The following is a 14,176-nucleotide window of genomic DNA, read 5'->3' as shown; positions in this document are numbered from 1 at the left end:
GAGTCTGGGCTGGGAGCAAAAAAGCGCAGACCAGATGTGGCCCAGATTGCTTCCATCCCTCAAAAAAGGGCGGGCCCATCATGCAGGTGGTGGCGGCGGCTATATTCAAGGGTCAACTCCCATTCAAAAGGCCTTGCAGCCAGCATCCTTGTCTCCCCGGCCCCATGCTAGCTCAATGTCCCCAGACATCGCCATGCCGCTCTTCCGAAGAGCCACAACAGAGCTGGAAACAACCTAGAGAGCTTCCAAGGGAAGGGAGAGGCCGCGGCGCCTCTCAGCCAGCAGCAGGTGTAAAGCGTGAAGCTAAAGCTCAGACCAGGAGGCCGGCTCACGGTGGGGCCCTGCAGTGTCAGAGCCTCCTTGTGCGACCATGCCATGAGCTGGGGATGCTTTTAGGGTCTCAATCACAGTGACCAAACTCACCATGCACGTCAAGGGCAGGGTCCGGTACATTAATTAACCAGAGAGAACACCTTTAAAGCACAGGTCATAAACGAGAGGCCCAGAGTACACAACGTTGTTTTTCAATTGTTAAAAATGTGGCTGGGGCACAGCCTCTCCGATTCACCTCGCTCTCCACCACTCCCTCTTGTATGAAACCCAACCAGCTTCAGTCACATATGTGCCAGCCGGGCCCCTGAAGCATTTGAGCCCAGAACCCCTGCTTTATGATGTTCCTGCAAGGTGGGTTCCCAGGAAGCAAACTCTGGGATGGAGTTTTGTGTGCGGGCTGCTTCTTAAGGAACGGCCTAGGGGTCAACATCCGTAGGACAGAAGGGAAGGAAACAGGCTTAGGTGGGAGCAAAGGGCAGCGACGCAGGCCACTCCTTTGAGCAATGTGTGGCCTCGGTGGCCTTGTCTGCATCTCCTGCTCTTCTCCCCACGTTTCCTACCTCAGTGAGTTGTATCGCCATCCACTTACCTGCAAAAGCCAGAGGCCTGGGCATCTCCCTACCTGTGTCTTCTCTCCTACATCCATCCAATAAGCTTTGCAGGTTCTACCATGTAAATTTCTCTTGTATGTCTTTGTTCCTTGTTTTATTTGTTGCCATAGGGGTTCACTAAATATTGAGAAGCCTATCACTCTATTTTATTTATTTTACATGACAAAAAAAAATGAGCTTCATACCATACTACGAAATCAGTTCCAGGTACATGAAAGCCTAAATACGAGCAGCAAAAATATAAAGCTTTTGGAAGATTAGGTACGAGAATATCTTCACAACCTCAGAGGAGAAAAGGATTTCTAATACAAGATCCAAAACGATTAATCATAAGAGAAATGACAAAATCCAACTACCTTAAAATCAGAAAACCATTTCAAGAGTGAAAAGGCAAGCCACAGAGAAGGAAAAGCTATTTGCAAAACGTATAACCAACAAAGGACTAGTATTCAGAATACACAAAGAACTCCTACTAGTCATAAAAAAGACAGAAAACGCAATAGAAAAAAGGGCAAGAGACTTGTATGGGCTCATGGTAAAAGAAGAAATCCGAATACCCAATGAGCATGTGAAGGTGCTTCACTTCATCTGTCATCAGAGAAATGAGGAGTGAGGGGGGTGCCGATATGTTCATTATCTCGATTGTGGCTCTGGTTCCACAGATGTTTACTCATAAGATTGTCACTTTAAATATGTGGTTTGTTGTACATCAATTATACCTCAATAAAGCTGTAAAACACACACAATCACACACACACATATACACCGAAATACCATTCCGCATCCACCAGAAGGCAAAATAGTTTAAAGTCTGACATTAACTAGTGTTAAGTAAGGAAAGTGTATAGGAATGGAAACTCTGATACGCTGCTGGTAGGAACCTAAATTGGTTTAGTTACATCCCCTGGGAAATGGGTACATGTCTTTCCCGAAAGACATACAGAAGACATAGCAGCATTGCACATAACAGCCCAAACCGGAAACAACACAACAGTCCATCAAGAGGAAAATGAATAAACTCTGGAATACTGCATAGCAACGACAAACTAAGGCACATGCGACAACATGTATGGAGCACGCAAGTATAAAGCTGAGCAAAAGAAGCAAGACACGAAGGACCACATACAGGATGATTCCATTTACATAAAGAGCAAAAACGAGCAAGACTGAGTTCTCGTTGAGGGACGCATAGATAGGCGGTAAAACTAAAGAGAAGCGAGGAAAGCGCTGTCATAGAAGTTAAGGGCGTGGCTCCTTATAAGAGGAAGGGAAAACTGTCACTGGTGAGGACACGGGGGTGGCTTCTGGGGGGCTGGCAAGATTCTATTTTGGGACCTGGGTGGTGGTCCCACGTGTTCGCTTTGTAACTATTTTTACAAGTGTACAAACAAACTGTCCGTTTGCTTTAAGCACGTATCTGTAGGTATGTATGTGTCCTATCTTACACAAGAACATCTTTCTAAAGACTCGATATGCAATTCTGAGTTACAGCAAATTTTAGGGAAAGGCTGCAGAAAAAGGAATCTAGGAAGGAGACAGGGCAGATGGCGAACCAAGAGAGAAGCCCCAAATTTCCAAAAGGGAGCGGACCACAGCCCCAGCCCCTATCTGCCCCTGCTCTACACGACACATCAGCCTGTGTCCTGGCAGCCGTGACAGGAAAACGCTTGCACAAGAGAAAAATGAGTGAGGGCACAAATAGATGAGAAGAAATACTATTAGGAGGCAAACATATGGGGAAATGTCTACTCCTCCTTAAGGAGCAAAGACATAGAAAATCTGAAAAACTGAATGGCCATTTTTTGCCTATTATAGTAGCAAAAATTGAGGGGAGGTGGAAAAAATTGCAATATGTCAGGCTTGGCTACTGGCTGCTAAGACTGTGAATAAACACCATCCCTTTAAAATCAAATCTGGCAGTATGCATCAGATTTTAAATGCTCATACCATTTTACTCAGTAATCCTCCTTCTGGGAGTCTATGCTAGGAAAACGAGACAAAGTACTGTTCAACAAGGAAGCCAGGGAATAAACTTCGTCAAGCGCAACTAAAGTAAAAAATCATAATTACAATGAGCGAGACTTTTTGACATATATTATTCTAAGTGTATTACTTTATCTAGTTCAATGCGACCGCCTCCCAAGTCTTTTATCGTTACTTCCATTTGAATATGGAGAAACTGAAGCTCAGAGAAGCCGATTAACCTGCCAAAGATCACACAGCTAGTGAGGGGCAGAACCAAGATTTGAGGACACGGCTGATGAATATGAAACCTCTCTTTTTTTCACTCCAACGGGAAAACAAAATACTTCTGCTAGCGTGTCTTGAAGTATTTTTCCCCCAAACACAGCATGTTACTAACAGGTTTTTGAAATGTGAAGTTTAAGAGGCTTCTTTCCTACGTGTCTCCTCGGAGCTTTTCTCGCACGTTCATTCACTCAACAAGTATTTGCTGGGTGTGTCAGATACTCGGGTGTTGGGGACACAGCAGTGAACCAGAGACAAGACCCCTGCCCTCCTAAAGCCTATATTCCAGTCAGCGGAGGCAGAATACAAATAAATACCCCAAATCATTCCAGATCGCAGCGAATGCTGTGTACGAAGTTAACAAGGTGACGTGACGACGGGACGTCCCCCCGGGAGACAGGGCTGCTCCAGAGGGGTTGATCACAGACGGTTCTTCTGGGCAGAGGGACAGCAAATCTAAAGACCCGAGGAGGGAGAGAGTTTATTGTTTTCAAGGACTAGAAAGAAGCCCAGCCCGGCCAGGGGACCGTGAGGGAGGCAGAGTGGCCATGGTAGGGGTCTGGTTTCTGCTCTAAGAGCAAAGGGAAGCCATTGGAGTGTTTTAGTGGGGGTCACTGACATGGTTTGACCTTTTAAAACTTATGCTGGCTACTCTGTGCGGGGCAGATTGGAGTGAAGCAAGAACGAAGGCAGGAAACCAATGAGGACAGCGGCTCCTGCGAGGCTGGCGACCTTGGAGATGGGGAGGAATGGAAGGATTTGGGTTGTATTTTGAATACTGAGCCCACCAGGCTGCCTGGTGAGTTGTAAGCGGGTGACAAGCGAAAGGGAGGAATCGAGAGCCACTCATCCGTTTGGGGTTTCAGCAGCTGCACGGATGGTGGTGCCATTTATTAGGATGGCGAAGAGTTGAGAAAGAGCAGGTTTGGGAGGGAGAGAGGAATGAGTGCTTAGGTTTTATATATATTAAATCCGAGCGGTGATGCCTGGCCAGTCCCTAGGTATACAGATTGGCAGTTCAAGGCAGTGGGCAAGGCTGGAGAGAAAGCTGGGAGCCCTTAGAACATCAATGATTTAAAGCAGGGGTCCCCAACCCCCAGGCCATGGACCGGTACCGGTCCGTGACCTGTGAGGAACTGGGCTGCACAGCAGGAGGCGAGCGGCAGGCGAGCGGCAAAGCTTCATCTGCATCTGCAGCCGCCCCCCAGCGCCAGCATCACCGCCTCAGCTCCGCCTCAGATCATCAGGCGTTAGATTCTCGGAGGAGCACCGGTCCCTGGTGCCACAAACGTTGGGGTCCGCTGCTTTAAAGACTTGAGACTGGATGACTTCACCAAGGTAGCAAAAATAAATAGAGGAGGAAAGATGGCTCAGGCTGAGCTCTGGGGCCGGCCAATGCTTAGGTCTCCAGTAGAGAAGGGGCAACGAAGAAAGGAAATTGAGCTGTGAACCACCAAGAGAAAGGCTATAAACTGTAGAGCTCCCAAGCCTGCTCGATCATGGAACCTTTTGGACATGGCGCGGCTTGCGCTCAGTAAAACGCACGGAGGGAAATGCTGGCTTATGCCACAGTCAGTGGGAAGGCAGGCTACAAAATGGTTGGCCAGCTCTGATTGCAGCCATGGACAAGCATGCACAGAACATGTCTGGCATGTGCATATTCGCCAATGATACATCTGACAATGGTTTGCTATCCCAAATTCATAACGAACTCATACAACTTAACGGCAAAAAACTAACACGCTAATAAAAAATGGGCAGAAGACCTGAATAGGTACTTCTCCAAAGAGGAAATACAGATGGCCGACAGGCATATGAAAAGATGCTCAAGGTCACTTTGCATCAGAAAAATGCAAATTAAAACCACAATGACCTGTCAGTACACATCTATCCAAATGCCTAAGATAAAAGTTGTAACTGACCACCCATACGTCGCTCATAGGAGTTTGAAATGGCGCAGTCATTCTGGAAGAGTATGGCAGTTTCTTACAAAAGTAAACATGCAATTACCATACAACTCAACAATTACTCTCTTGGAAATAATCCTAGGGAAATGGAAACTTGTTTTCACACACAAAAACCTGTTGACAAACATTTATAGCTGCTTTATCTGTCATAGCCCAAAACTGGAAACAACCCAAATGTTTTCGGCATTTGAGTGGATGGTTAAACACACCGTGGCCCATCAATGGCACGGCCTACTACTGACCGTCACACAAATGTTAGAGACAAGGCAAGCACGCTTTGGGAGCCCCGAGGGGCACCTGGCCCAGCCTGGGAGAAGGCGGAGAAGGTCAGGGAAGGCTTCCAGGAGGAAGTAGCACCTGAGCTTCGTCTTGAAAAGTAAGTAAGACTTAGCTAGATCGAAAATAGGGGAAGAGCATTCCAGACAGGGAGAAGAGCATGCGCAAAGGCGTGGGTCTTAAGCGAGCACTATCCGTCAGAGGGCCTGTAACTGCTAACTCGACATGGCTGGAGATGTCAGCAGAACAGCTCTCAGGCCTCCGGGCTAAGGAGCCTCTGAGATATCATCGGGGAGCCACTGAAGGGCCCTCGCTGGGGAAGTGAGCGTCAAATCTGTTTCTGAGAGTTCTCTGTCAGACGCTGGGGACAGTAGTTTGGAGGGTGGTGGGACTTCCGACTGAGAGACCAGCTTGGAAGCTGTGGCAGCGGGGAAGAGGGCGGGGCCGAGTACAAGACACGTTTGGTAAATCCTAGCAAAGTGTTCCTTGTTCCCCATAAAATGACGAGGGGCAGGGGAGAAGAGCTGCGTAGGAGGCAGAACTCGCTAGACACGGAGACCGGTTCCTGAGGGTGAGGACACCGTCTTCCTCACTGTCACCCACTGCCTTGGAATGCTCTGCTCGCTGTCCCCACCCACGCCACGTTCCTGCTCCTCGCTTCTGTGCTTCTCAGCTTACGAGGTCTGGCACAGTAGGCAGAGGTGATCACCTTGGAGATCACTCAAAACCAGCACCCTGACGCGTAAGCCAGAGGCGCATTTATTTCTGTCCCCTCGTGAGGCCTCGGGTCCTTGGGAAGCTGACTTGGAGAACACGCACTCTGAACGACAGGAGCTGGGGGTCTCAGATTTCATTCAGACGGCAAAGCGTCACCGTGCAGAGGGTGACGGCTTGGAAGTCAGGCCAACCTGTGTCCAGGCCCATCCCCGTCCCAGTCCCCAGCTCTGCAACTTGCAGGCATTTCTTCTCCGGGCCTGTTTCTTCGGCCCGGAAATGGCGATGGCGATTCTCTGCAGTCAGAGCGCCATGAGAACCAAGACGGACCGTGACGGAAAGCTCGAGGCTCATGCTACACATGCCATTTGTGTTGGTTGCTTCCCATTGCCTCAAATGAACACTGCCCTTCCCCCAAAAAAAATCCCCCTCTCTGGATGGAGATATTAATGTCACGTTGTTAATGTTCCCCAGCCTTCTTGCTTGGATGACGCTGGAGGAACATAGATGGAACGTTCTTCTTTGAAGCCTTTTCTAAAAGCCAGTTGTTCAGAGCTTCGCTCTCAGGCTCAGCATGTCACAAACGGCAAGAAGAGGGACAGAAAGTTCTTCAGCCAGTGACAAGGCCCCAGAGACATATCTGTCCCATCAGCAATATACCCGCATCCATTTGCTACCTTTGCAGGTAGTTGACCCCATCTGCCATGCACTGGTTTTTCCTGGTTTCAACGTCCCAGGGTGACCTCTTCCTACCCTTGTTCCCAGAGGCTGGGGCCCAGAGCTCCCCATGCACTGACATCTCTGAGTGGGATCAGCTGGACCTGCTTTGTTGTTCCAAGCTCCCCATTTACAGGACGCTGTGCTGGGGTCTCAAACGGGAAAGCAACTGCACCCTCTCGGTTGTGGAGCAGGTTGGTAAGAGGCCTGCCAGCCTTCCCTCTTGCTTTTCTTCACTTAAGGAATGCAAAGAAGAATGGGTCTGAGGGGATAATTAACACAGGACCGGCGGCCATTCCTGGCTCCGACCCACTCTGTACACTCCAGCAGCTGCTACCATGGCTCAAGGCTGAAGTTTTCTCTTCTCTGGCCCCCGCCTGCTCTGCTGTTCACTCATCACTCTGCTCCACACTCCTCCACAGTCGGCTCCACAGACTGGGGAAGACTTAACGCTGTGTAGAATGAATAATGTTTATTGCCTTTTTTCTCGGAAAAGAAAAATACATGCCAGTTGATATGAACAGAGAAAAATGAAAATTAGCCATTAACTCATATTCCAGAACACTTAAGATTTTATCATGTTTCCCTCCCCATCTTTTCGTGATGCATAGTGCATACTTGAGATCAAACGCGATATTATATCTGTCTTTAAAGTGCTTTTGACTTTGAAAGCCCCTGCAGACTTACGTCTATCTTTTCTCTTTTGAGTTGCTGGTCTTCAGGCACTGCTCTGGGCAAATCCAACCTCTTGCAGAGGCTTGCTTATTATTGTTGCTGTTATCTGCTGGAATGCACAAAGCTCTCAGTGTTCCAGGCCTTAAGCATTTTCCAGGCTCATTAGCGATTTAATGCTGGCTCTTCACCCGGATCTGAACTCTGCGTCATTCCCGCTCTGAGATGGCCACAGCCAGTGGTCGCAGGAAAGGCTGTTCCCTACGAAAATGCAAAAGTAAAGGTGCCTCCTGAACCTCCTGGCTGTGGATGAGCTGATGAGCATGAGACCACAGTGTCATTATCAAAGTCCAACCCCATCTCCCAGCTGGACTTGCAGAGTCAGTACCTGGAGACAGTGGGATCCACCTCAGAAGTGGGGGACCAGTGATTCCCTCCACACTGGGTATGTTCTCCATAGCTGATCACTCTCAGTCTGAAGCAAGGCATGTCCAAGATGTGCTGTGTCCAGAAGTCACAGCAGCACTACATGAAGGGGCTGCTTGTTACGTCTGAGTTGCAGGTGGGCATGGGCCCAGAACTCCGCGACCCCCTGGTCTGAGCACTGCTAGCTCCAAAAAGTCAACTCTGTGCTGGACCACCTGTAGGTTCTGCCTGGCGGTGCAAGCTTGAACAGCCATCTGTGAAGTGCAAGAAAAGCCTTGCCCTTACATATAAATTGGAGGGAGAGGGGTTGCAGGCAAGGGGAGACAGCGTGGGGGCACAAATTCAAAACCCGTTCATCTTAAGCTAACACTCTAGGAACGCGTGACCATTCTATGTGCTTTACAAATATGAACTTGTTTAAGTCTCTTAACACCCTATAAGTAGGTACTATTAATCATCAACTGCATTTTACACATGATGAAACTAAGCCAGAGAGAGATGACGTCACTTCCTGAAGGTCACAAAGCTAGCGGCCAGATGGTGGAGCAGGGATTTGAAGCCAAGCGATCTGGCCTCAGAATTCCATGTTTTCAACTACTGTATTATGCTGCACCATTATAGAAATTTTGTAAATACACAGAAACATACACGACGTGTACTAGCACCACTGGTCACATTTTGCTGGGCAGCCTTCCTGTCCTTTATGCGCATATATCGTATAGTACGTTTTGTACTTTTTAAAAGGAATCATATTCTACAGCTCGGTTAGAAACCTTAAGGTCATTTCCCGTGTCTGTACACACAGCTTTACACTCGTTAAACGGCATATATCCTTTGCTGTGGTTGAAACATTATTTATTTAAGCGATGCCCTACTGAAGGACATTCATTCGGACTGCTTCGAATTTTTCTCCAGGACAAAGTTCTACAAGAGGCCGAGGGGCGACAGCTTTTTTTTTTTTTAAACCACCTTTTGAATCGCACCAGCTACAGCTGCAAAGTAAAATTAAGCATGAAAAACCGCGAGGGCGGGCTTGTGTGGAGGAGGGGGCAGCCGCCGCGGCTCTTCCCTTTGTCTGGCGGCCCCGCGGGATCTGCAGAGCCGGCGCCGAGGGACTGCAGGGGCCCGTGGCTTCCACTGCGCACGCGCACAGGGGAGGGCGGTGGCGGGGAGCGCGGGAGCAGGGGAGCAGACGCAATGTAGGGCTGTGACAGAAGGAACAAAAAGCGCAGACGCGTACCTTCCTACCTCGCTCTCCCTTTGGCTCCGCCCCTCTACCCGGCCCAAGGTTCTTATTGGTCAGACGTCTTCGGCCCCATCGGTCCTAGAGACACAGGGCTGGGTCTGTCCCAAGATATGCCTGCTTCCGGAGCCGCACCAAGGACGGTCAGTTGCGGTGCCGCTTTCAGGCATCCGTTTAGGACAGCCCCATGGGGCCTGAAGGGGCTTCGTATGGCAACCGGTACAGTTGAGAGTTCAACGGCGCGTTGCAAAGATGCCGCCTAAAGGAAAAAGCGGTTCTGGAAAAGGGGGAAAAGGTAGAGCGGCCAGGGCGGCCACAGCAGCCAGGGAGAATGCGGTCGGGTGAGGAGCGAGGGGAGGGAGCAGACCGCGGACCCCCGGGTGCGGGACGGAGGCAGCCGGTGGCCAGTGAGTGACCCGGAAGTGATCGATTGGACAATCCGGGCGGACTTCTCTGGAAAGCTTTAATGGGAAAAAGCATAGAAATTAGATGGTAGATAGAAGAGCACGAAGGCCTAAGAGAACGTTTTGTTTTTTCGCAATGGGGAAAACTTGGGAGTGAGGCCGACGTGAAGGATCCAGTAGAGTTAGACACGTAAAGATACAGAGGAGTGAGATTTAGGAGAAAATGGGGTCCAGGACAAATGTAGAGCAGCCGAACTTTGAATAGGAGAAGGAACACCTGATGCTTCCGGTGACAGTGAAACGGACGCTGTCAAAATCGGGGTCAGAGAGGAGGGAGGGCTGCAGTTTGTACGCGATCATAACCGATGGCCTCAGTTTCTCAGTCAAGTGGAAGGCAATGGTGATTTTTAAGGCTCAGGGGCAGGGGCTGAGTAGCGCTCTCGAGCTGTGTAAGGCATCAGAGACACTAAGACAAGTAATATGGAGCCTCCTGATTAAAACTTTTCATTGGCTCCCTGTTCTAAGATAAATTCCATGTACCGTAATGGGGCCCAAAGGCTCTCATGCCCCAACCCTCAGCCACCTCCCGTAGGCTCCTGTCACAGCACTCCCACCCCAGATGTGGCTTCATCCAGAGTCTCCTAGAATACCCCGCCATTCCCCCACGTTAGACTGTCTCCTCACCCGGTCGGCGCCTTCTCATCCAGGAAACCTTCCCTGCCTGCCTAGAATGTCCCTTCCTGCTTCCACAGCCCCCGTCCACAGGTCATAGGTCATTCTCCTGAAGTGGTCTGTGTACATACCCGTCTCCCCAGTAGCACATGAGCTCCCCGAAGGAAGGGGCCATGGCCTGTCCATCTTACCGTTCCCAGTGCCTGGAACTTAGTAGATACGAAGGAAATGTGTATTGAACTGGACACTTAATCCAGCCATAGTTTTTAGGAACATCAACCTCTAACAGGTAAGTATGCTGCCATTGACACAAGTTGACACAGTAGTCAAATGACAGACTAGTAAAATGGGAGTTGCTGCCAATGCTTGTTAATCTGATTATCGATGACTTTTCTGGAGAAAGAATCAAAAGGCGATGTAGTAGACTCTATGAATTTGGACATGAATGCATTCTTTAGCCAAATATGGGTGGCGGGCAATATGATCTTTAGTTAAAATATACTTGTGGAGATTTTACACATCGGAATTCTGTGGAATACACCATTGCAGTGCTTGTTAGAAATCATGCAAGAGCTTGGGGGTTCACCCTCAGAACGCAGGATATGACACTGGATCGGGACCAGACTTCTGCACTCCCATTCAGCTGGTAGCACTCACCTGTGTGTTTCTCTTTCTCTGAAGGGTTTATATGGGGCACTAATTTCCTATTTTAAGAGAGGTGAGTCACAGAATCATTTACCTTGATGTGTAGTAAAGTGGCCAGTAGAGGTGCCTTTTGAAGCTTCCTGCTATGACAGAAGTATGGATTCCTATCGTGTTGGACCTTTCTGTAAATATCAAGGTGTAGTTGAAATGAGTACCTGTCATCTCTTCTCTAAAGGGGGAGCAGCTTCTGGGAGTGACACTTCTGATAAGAAGTCTCAGGGTCCCAAAGGTGGTGGCAATGCAGTAAAGGTGAGTTACTAGCTTCTTTTTTCCATGTTAAATATAAATAATATATATACACATGTGTTCTTTTGGTATACATAAAAGGAAAAGACAGTATGCTTAACTCATTTTTAGAGGCTAGTCTAACACTGATGTAAATAAAACCCAGGTCACACAGAATTGGAAAATATAGACCAATCTCGCTTATAAAAAGTAATTCCTTTTTAAATATTTTTCAAATGCTTTCTCAGACATCCAGAATCTCTTCCTACTGTAGTATTGTTTCTTAAAATGTATTAAGTTAGATCTTCCAGTCAGCGAATGAATTATTTCTTGGGACAAAATATTTTGTAAAACCAAGAGCTTAGACAACAGGCAAGGGCACACGTCTCATTAGATAGCTCCCCTGCTCGTGAGCTACAAGCCAGGGCCCTAACCGTGAAAATGGGGGTGGGCGACCCCTGTAAATAATTACTCGGAGCGCTTGATCCCGTCCCAGAGAAATGCCTGCCCTGGAAAATAGAATCTGCCAACAAAACTGTACTGCTTAGTGCTACGTAACAAGGCAGTTTCCATGTTTTGGTAAGGATATGGTCCCATACTCCAATTCATTCATTCAATGAGGATTTAGTGTTCTGGGTATTATAAAAAGAAGTAAGGACATTAATAAAAAAGAGTTCTGGGTATTACTAAAATCATGGGTAAGAGACGGCCCCTCGTCCGTGAACCTGTGCCCCAGAGACAGTGAGGTGGGAGACGTGGGTCTGCTCTGCCATAGGCGGCCTGTGTTCCCACACAGCATCCAACCACGGGAAGTGGGGTTCCGGTACCCAGAGGTAAGTTTCCATACAAGGCGGCCCCTACATACAAACCAGCTGGTTCGATCAGCTGCTGTTGAGCTGAGGAGGTGCTCGTCGTTATAAAATGGGCGGGGACACAGGCTATGCTGGGTTTAATGAGGGCCGATGTGTTAGTCTCCAGGGCGGCATATTCGTAAGGGACGCTGTGGGGTAATCTTGGCCCGCGCAGGTTTCAGCTCACATGCTGACTTTTATAAGCACCTACTCACATGCTGGATGACAGCTGGGTTGTCCTCAGTGTTCAAGAAGGCCCCAGCAGGGGCGTGACCCCGGAACCCTCCAGCCTTTTGGGGTCTAGGCCCCCTGCACATCCCGTCATTCTGCTTTAGTGCTCACCCTGTGTCGCCGGACTGTCCAGATTCGGAAACCCACCTGGTGACCGCAGCTTCCCTGCCCCCTCCCCTCCCCGGGTCGTGCCCTGGCCCCCCTCCAGCTCCCGGGCTCTGAGTCAGTTCTGTAAGCTGGAGATTTGCGTGAAGGGCCTGATAGTAGGACGGGGGGCCCCACTCCTTCATCTGCTCCCCCCCACGCCCGCGCCTCGCAGCCAGCGCTTCGGTCCTCCCAGCGGTCTGCTTCCTTTACGCTCAAGCCCAGAACTGCTCAGCCCGTGGGAGAGTCCCAGGGCCCTAGCTGCCGCGGCCACTGATTCCTGGTCTCTCAGCCAGCTCGAGTCACCCGGCACCCTGCCCGTCAGCAGAGGACCTCACCCCAGGGTCTCACCCCGGTGTACGGCACAGTGACTGGGACAACTCCTAAAACTGCCCAGGCCGAGGGCCCGCCGCACCCCGGCTGCCTGAGACTCCTGGGGGCACGGCCTAGACCCTGCTACAGTTCTCGAAGCTGCGGGGGGTGATCCTGACGCGCTGCCAGGGTGGAGAAGTAGTGACCTGGCGTCAGCGTTGCTGTGAGGGCTGCGTGACATAATGCGTGTCCAGCGCTGGGTGTCATGCCCAGCACGTGTCAAGGACTCGGTCACCTTTAAGTACCGTTCTGATGCTCACGAGGAAACAGACCAGACCTGTGGTCAGGACCTCGTGCGCTGTCCAGCCCCTGTGACACGAGACACAGGTCTCTCGGCCTGCAACTCCGTCCTCTCCGCCCTTCCTCCTCTGAGCCCCGCTGACTTTGGTCACCGTGCTCCGAGGGCCACGGCTTGCCCCTTCGTCTAGCGCCACCTACTGTCTGCTCTGGCTTCACCCTCCCCCGTTACTGCGCCTGTCCCTTCATTCTGAAACAGCCCAGGACTCAGATGCGTGCCTGGCCGTGACCCTTTCCTCCGAGCTGCGGCTTTCCCGTTGTCTAATGCATTCCCTCCCAGGTTCCTGGCCCCTGCCCCTGCCAGCCGAATCCGCAGTACTTACGTGAGGGCCCTGCAGCACCGAACGCTGTTGGCCCTGTCATGTTCCTCCGGGAAGCTTCCTCTTGCCTTGGGTTCTGAGGACACAGCCGTGTCCGCACCCAACTGGCCCTTCCTTGGACTGGCCTGGCTGAGCGGCCTTCTCTGCTTAGTGCGTGAGCATGCATGTTCTCCCAGGATGGCCTCGGCCCGTTCTCGCCTCTCATTCTCGTCCGCCCCCTGGGTCCCCTCTTCCCCTCCGTGCAGATTGCCCCCAAATTCTCTAGCTCGACTGTCTTCCAAGATGCGTCTTACACAGTTGCCAGTGGTCAGTCCCACTGGCACAAAAGTCTTGCTGTGTCCCACCGAATACCGGTTTATTCGGATGCAGAGGGGCCGGGGGTACCCCTCCTGTGGCCACGTGTGCCAGGGGCGCTGTCCTGAGAACTGAACCAGAGCGAGGAAGCTGTTTCAGCCAGGCTGTGTTGAGGTCCCATGAAGCGTCCTTGTCCCCACCATGGTGTTCTCTAGGGTCCAGATCATTTGTCTCTGCCTCCCCTGGAAAGTACTGGACACACTCTGAGCCAGTACTGGATCGCCTCGCCCCCGACGTCATACTTGAATCCCGAGGACAAGCTGGGTCTGTCTCCACATTTATAAGGGAGACACCTCAGCCCCACCCCCACCTATCAGTTACAATGCGAAAGTTACACGTAGCTTTTGTTGGAATAAGAAATAAGAAAGCCCGCAGAACCAATCTGTGGACAAAAT

Source organism: Pteropus medius, unplaced genomic scaffold (assembly GCF_902729225.1).
Source record: "Pteropus medius unplaced genomic scaffold, Ma_sr-lr_union100, whole genome shotgun sequence".
Taxonomy (NCBI): Eukaryota; Metazoa; Chordata; class Mammalia; order Chiroptera; family Pteropodidae; genus Pteropus; species Pteropus medius.
Note: the sequence above shows the minus strand (reverse complement) of the source record.